Source organism: Centropristis striata, chromosome 2 (assembly GCF_030273125.1).
Source record: "Centropristis striata isolate RG_2023a ecotype Rhode Island chromosome 2, C.striata_1.0, whole genome shotgun sequence".
Lineage (NCBI taxonomy): Eukaryota > Metazoa > Chordata > Actinopteri > Perciformes > Serranidae > Centropristis > Centropristis striata.
Window position 1 is genome coordinate 45,485,014 of NC_081518.1, and position 7,201 is coordinate 45,492,214.

Here is a 7,201-nt window from a genome sequence, read left to right on the forward strand (position 1 = left end):
AACAGGGTAAACAGGGTAAACAGGGTAACAGGGTAACAGGGTAAACAGGGTAACAGGGTAACAGGGTAAACAGGGTAAACAGGGTAACAGGGTAACAGGGTAAACAGGGTAACAGGGTAACAGGGTAAACAGGGTAAACAAGGTAAACAAGGTAAACAGGGTAACAGGGTAAACAGGGTAACAGGGTAACAGGGTAACAGGGTAACAGGGTAACAGGGTAACAGGGTAACAGGGTAACAGGGTAAACAGGGTAAACAGGGTAACAGGGTAACAGGGTAAACAGGGTAACAGGGTAACAGGGTAAACAGGGTAAACAGGGTAACAGGGTAACAGGGTAAACAGGGTAACAGGGTAACAGGGTAAACAGGGTAACAGGGTAACAGGGTAACAGGGTAAACAGGGTAAACAGGGTAACAGGGTAACAGGGTAAAACAGGGTAACAGGGTAACAGGGTAAACAGGGTAAACAAGGTAAACAAGGTAAACAGGGTAACAGGGTAAACAGGGTAACAGGGTAAACAGGGTAACAGGGTAACAGGGTAACAGGGTAAACAGGGTAACAGGGTAACAGGGTAACAGGGTAAACAGGGTAACAGGGTAAACAGGGTAAACAGGGTAACAGGGTAACAGGGTAAACAGGGTAACAGGGTAACAGGGTAAACAGGGTAAACAGGGTAACAGGGTAACAGGGTAAACAGGGTAACAGGGTAACAGGGTAAACAGGGTAAACAAGGTAAACAAGGTAAACAGGGTAACAGGGTAACAGGGTAACAGGGTAAACAGGGTAACAGGGTAACAGGGTAACAGGGTAACAGGGTAAACAGGGTAACAGGGTAACAGGGTAAACAGGGTAAACAGGGTAACAGGGTAACAGGGTAACAGGGTAAACAGGGTAACAGGGTAACAGGGTAAACAGGGTAACAGGGTAACAGGGTAACAGGGTAACAGGGTAAAGAGGGTAAACAGGGTAACAGGGTAACAGGGTAAACAGGGTAACAGGGTAACAGGGTAAACAGGGTAACAGGGTAACAGGGTAAACAGGGTAACAGGGTAAACAGGGTAAACAGGGTAACAGGGTAACAGGGTAAACAGGGTAACAGGGTAACAGGGTAACAGGGTAAACAGGGTAACAGGGTAACAGGGTAAACAGGGTAACAGGGTAACAGGGTAAACAGGGTAACAGGGTAAACAGGGTAACAGGGTAACAGGGTAAACAGGGCAACAGGGTAAACAGGGTAACAGGGTAAACAGGGTAACAGGGTAAACAGGGTAACAGGGTAACAGGGTAACAGGGTAACAGGGTAACAGGGTAACAGGGTAAACAGGGTAACAGGGTAACAGGGTAAACAGGGTAACAGGGTAACAGGGTAAACAGGGTAACAGGGTAACAGGGTAAACAGGGTAACAGGGTAACAGGGTAACAGGGTAGATCCTGCTGACGGAGTCACAGATTAAATTGAATCTGTGGCTGAAACGGCTTCCAGAGTCACACTGTCGCTCTCCTGGAAGAGATCAAACGGTGCTTTACGTGAGCACGTAAGCATTTTTATATTAAAACAGCAAAATACCAACAAATCCTTTACATTTTTTCTAAATAATATTCGAAAAATTGGTTTGCCGGATATCCCCAGACTTTAAAAAAATCCACTGATAAATTAAGCAAGCAAACAAGTTGTTGAGTAGGCAAGTCAGCAAATGAATAAATAATAAATACATAGCAGCAGATTTATAAAAGATGCAAGGACAGTTCATGGGTCAGGGTAAGGGACGAGCTTTTTTTTCCTTTGAGGAAATCTGATTTAACACGAGAAAATACAAAATGTAAGCACAAGACAAACTTGAATGGTTAAAGTAAAGAAAGCTGATTTACAAACAGCACTCAACCATTAGGTAATATAGGCTTAATGTAAAATCTGTCTAAATACATCTAGAAATACATTTTGAATTAATCCAACTGCATTTTAATTGACTTGCAATGAACCGTCCTGCAGGTCTGACTTGTTGGTAATCTAACAATTCAAACTAATCCTTTATCTTTCTCTCCTTTCTGCATGTGCAGGTGTATTATGTTTTCTAGACAGATGCTGCTGTATGGATGTTTTGACTTAAAAAGCTACTTCAAAATGCTAAATGACAGACTGGAGCAACTTGTCTCAGGTTTTTAAGATATGATATGATGGATATGATGACATAAGGAAGGTGCCAGTGATCTAGACTAGATGGGTGTAGTCTGTCATGTCACTCCTGGCAGAAAAATCTGCAAAAAGGTGGAGGATGAGAGGAGCTGAATGAAGCCTGGTTGCTAAAAAACGTCACCTGTCATCTGTTTTTGGACTGTGGGAGGAAGCCGGAGGACTGGATAGAACCGGATAGAACCGGATAGAACCGGATAGAACCCACGCTGACACAGGGAGAACATGCAAACTCCACAAGTCTGCATCACTTTAAATTCTTAATATGATAACAAGTGATTATATAAAAGTTCCCCCACGTGTTGTGGTGGGGGATGTTAGTTTAAAGAGACCAGAACTGTTTTTTGTGCCGAGGTGTAACATGTTTAGTTTTTCCTGTTAAACTGGCCGTTTGAACATGGGGGTCTATGGAACTGGATTCACATCTGGAATGGAACTGGATTCACATCTGGAGCCAGCTTCAAGAGGTCATTCATGGAACTGCAGTTTTTTGCAGGTTTAAGCTGCGGACGTTGGTGAGATTTTGGTCAAACTGAGATATTCCAATAACTACTTGATGGATTTCTGTAACATTTCACTTTTTGTCCATTGTCATGTATTTGTCCCTTTGCCTACATGTTCAGGTTTGATCTGTCCTAGTTCCTGTGGTGTGGGCAATAAAAAGGGGAGTTCTTAGGAGTATGAAAAGTTTTTCTTAGGAGTATGAAAAGTTTTTCTTAGGAGTATGAAAAGTTTTTCTTAGGAGTATGAAAAGTTTTTCTTAGGAGTATGAAAAGTTTTTCTTAGGAGTATGAAAAAGTGAAAACGTCTTAAGATGGTGATGGTAAACTTTCTACATCCTCAGCATTTAGCTTAATACAACCTCACAGCTGTGGACTCTTTGTCTTGTTTTCCTTTTATTTCCTACCTATAAATAGCAGAGATAGTCATGTGGTTCTATATTGATCCATGAGGGAAAACCCTTTCAGAGGTCAGGGTCGGCCCCAGTGCAGCACCATGGGACCAGAAGGATTTACTGTTGCTGCAGACACTTGATCAGCGTGGATGATGCTCGTGAATGTGTCAAAAACAAGAGGAAACAATTGAAAGAAGATCAGAAGAATCATGTGATTATGTGAAAGTGTTATCTATCTCAACTCTAACTTCAAGCTAAACTCTCGTCCTCTCCTGTCCTCATGCCCTCACACGTCCGCGCCCTCTTGAACTCTTTGCAGAACTCTCAGAATGCGGCGCGCACCTTTCACACCGTGAGAAGACAATTGGTTCAAAGAGGCCGCCGGCCTTTGACGTCGCACTACAAAGCCAGGGTTTATCGACGAGTTATGCCTCAGTAAACTGAGCAACCAACAGGTAGTTTACTGAAACATTAAAGAGCTTATCAGTAATTACAGGCATATTTTTCAATCATTACCACAGCTCTGACACAGCCTGCCATGTCCTTAAACACTCCCACTGGGGCGCTGATGGTCGCTGGTTTATTTAACCTGCTGATAAGACCCTTCATGCTGCTGATTAGTGAGACTAAAGAAAGTTCAGGAGCTTCTACAGATCTGATAACAGGGATCATATGGAACATGTCAACACCATGCAACATACTATGAAAGATGAGATTCACTGTAAGACAATTCAGTTCATCCAGATTCTTTGCATGAGCACATTCCTGTGTCTGCACTTCCTTCAGGCTTGTTGGGACACATGTAGTTCCAGGGACGCTGTCCACCAGCAGCCTGGAGAACAACGTCCAGACCGGCTGATAAATGATCGGGGTGCACAATGGGCTTTCTGTGCCGTGAAAATCAACTCTGGTAATTAGACTAATTCCCACAATGTTAAAGGCAGACGATAAATCAGCTCGCTTTCTGCCAGACCTTGAGACCAAAATTAATGTTGTCTCATTAAGAAGATAAAAGTAATTTATTAGAGTTTTACTTCTCTTCTCGGCCTCCATACCCTGTCCCCATCATTTATTAACCAATATTGAGCTTTGCCATATGACATCCAGCCCACTGTGAATCTCCTTCTGTTTGTCTTTGCAGCGTTTGACTCTTTCCACTCCTCTCATCAGGCATGTATCAGCACTTTTAGGAGCTGGAGCATTTTCAGGAGAAAATGCTATTGTTTGCTGAGGCCAGAAGTCATTCATAAAGGCAAAATGTGTGTCAAAATGCCATTTGGAATAAATTTTGTGGTACTGCAAGATGTCTCGGCCTACAGATCGTATTCTGCAGATTCTTGGTGTGAGATCCATGATCATTATATATTTTTAATTCCCTCTAATATCGTAAATCCTATTGCAAATACAACATCGTAAAAATCATCACTGTATTCTCATGAATGACTTCGTATGATTTCATATGAAAACTTTTGGCTGCGGTTCTTAATATATCCAATGAAAGGAATCATGTGATGACCAGTGCTTTAACCATGTTGGTAACGATGCGATTTGAAGCCTGGGTAAAAAAAATCACTTATCAAAGTTAGGAAAAACAACAAAAATGGTTGAAATAGGTGCTAATATACAGAACTACTGGACACAGTTACAGCAGTGGAACATGTGTTTCCAAAAGGACTCAAACAAAAATTTGTGTTTATGTCTAAAAGGTTCAACTAAATCCAGGAAACGTTGTGGAAAGGTGTTGCATAGGCCCAGGAAGAACCTGTTAAATGTTGGAGTGGATCCTGATCACAGGACTCTATAGCCCCCCTGGCTGTAGAGCAACAAAGTCTGCAAAAAAACTCTCCACTTTCAAAAATCTGATGATTTAAAAAACATTTCATATAGAACCGCACGTCTACAAGAAGCTTCAAATAAACAACTACAGTGCAGTAAGAGTAGGAAGTACTTATAATACAGGTATTTATCCTTTTAACTTGTGATACTTGCATATTAGGTTATCTAAATAAATGCATTGTGTTAAAATGTAAGGTGTTAAACTAATGACAGATTATCTGATCTGAATTGCTCCCTTGCATCTTTCAGATATGATCGACGGCAGCTTAATAAAGTGGACACACATTTGATAAACAACAATTGTGGCAGACCAAATAAAAGAGCAAAGGGTTCAGAGTCTGCTCGGCATCTAAAGTGGGAAATTCCTCTCCAATCTATTTCCCAGTTCACCTGTTTATTTTTTCCACACTGGAAACAAAAGCTTCCTTTCAACATAACCCAGTCCAGCGTGAGTTTTATGACCATTTAATGGGTCCTTCCATCTAACAGCCCTGCGTTTTACTATGGCCCATACAAGGGCCCCATTGTGCATAGACATGGGAGATAGGAGATAAATATATCTTATCAGCCACAACAAGAGATCATTACTTTCACCCTGCTATCTCACTGTCCCTCTCCACGATGCATTATCTGCCCACTTATGAGGATATTCAGAGTCATCAAGTGCTTTGAAGATCTCCGCCAGTTGGCTCAGTTTGCTCTCTGTTTCCCTTTCTGCAGAAAAACTCAGTTTCAGTTGTACAGTGTTATAAATACAATATGAGCCATACTTTGCTCTCTAAAATGACATTTAAATCTACATCTAATTGCTACTTTGGGGATGAGGCTTATTGCTCATGATAGCATGTCTTCAGCTTATGCTTTCCGCTGTGAGGAAATCGCCCACTGCCATTAGCGCTCAGCTAATGTCTTCTTATTGCCCAATTTACCTGCTAACACTAACCAAAGGTTACTGCAGGGAGGACAGCCGAGTGGTGAAAGGTAATGAGGGCAAGACACAGGCAGCTTTGTTTTTTAGGTTAAAACCATTCTTCATGTAATAACAAAAGACCAAAGTTTTAAGTTGGTCCACACAAAGTTTTGATTGTTTTGCATTGTCTTGGTTTAAACAGCACAATGGAACTAGAAAATTTCCTCCCAAAAAAAGTTGGGAAAACCATAATAAAAACAAAATGCAATGATTTGCAAATCCTTTGCGACCTACAAATACTTTATAAAGACAAGATATTTAATGCTCAAATTGGGAAACTTTTTAGTAAATATATACACTCATTCTGAACTTGATGCATTCTGTTTATACTAACATTTCATACAGTCCCAAGTTTTTATCTGGAATCGGGGTTATACAGGTGATATTGTGGAGAACTTGATGTTTTTCATGCATGCTAACAGAAACACTGTTGGTCTGCAGTTCCTCCTTTCTGGTCCAGACTAAAATATCTCAACAACTACAGAATAGATTCCCATAATGTTTTCTACAGACATTCTTCATCTCCAGAGGAAAAATCCTACTGACTCGGCATTGAACCATGAGGTTCACAGCTGTCTCTATAACTATTGGATGTATTATCATGCATTATTCTGTTATAGTTCAAGTATGAAAAATATGGTTAATTTAAAGGATGAACACATGTATGGTATTCTGATGACTGTGTGGCTTTACTTCAGGTAATCAAATCAAATCAAAATTACTTTATTTATCCCCAGTTAGTCTGGTAACTCTGTTAGAATGAGACAGCCTGATGGCTGTAGGAGAGAATAATAATAATAATAATAATAATAACAGTAATAATAATAATAATAATAATAATAATAATAATGATAATAATAATAATAATAATAATAATAATAATAATAATAATAATGATAATAATAATAATAATAATGATAATAATGATAATAATAATAATAAAATAATAATAATAATAATAATAATGATAATAATAATAATAATAATAATAATGATAATAATGATAATAATAATAATAATAATAGGAGAGAAGGATCTTTTGAATCTCTCCGTCCTGCAGCAGAGAGAGAGGAGCGTCCACTGCTGTTGTTGCTCCATAAAGGTTTTATTAGCAGATGATCAAGAGATGATCATCTCTCCACCACCTCCTCCAGTGGTCCAACCTGGCTCCAACCACAGAACCAGCTCTTTAGACCAGAACCAGCTCTGTAGACCAGAACCAGCTCTTTAGACCAGAACCAGTTCTTTAGACCAGAACCAGCTCTGTAGACCAGAACCATCTCTATAGACCAGAACCAGCTCTGTAGAC

The 7,201-nt window shown here is 40.0% G+C and overlaps 1 long non-coding RNA gene across 1 annotated transcript; it reads left to right on the plus strand.

The window, feature by feature from the left end:
• The first annotated feature begins 3,205 nt into the window (after nt 1-3,205).
• LOC131958645 (uncharacterized) lies at nt 3,206-4,330 on the plus strand. Its single transcript, XR_009389256.1, has 3 exons — nt 3,206-3,541; nt 3,873-3,996; nt 4,228-4,330. It is a non-coding gene; the product is annotated as an uncharacterized LOC131958645 (long non-coding RNA).
• Nucleotides 4,331-7,201: the final 2,871 nt, after the last annotated feature.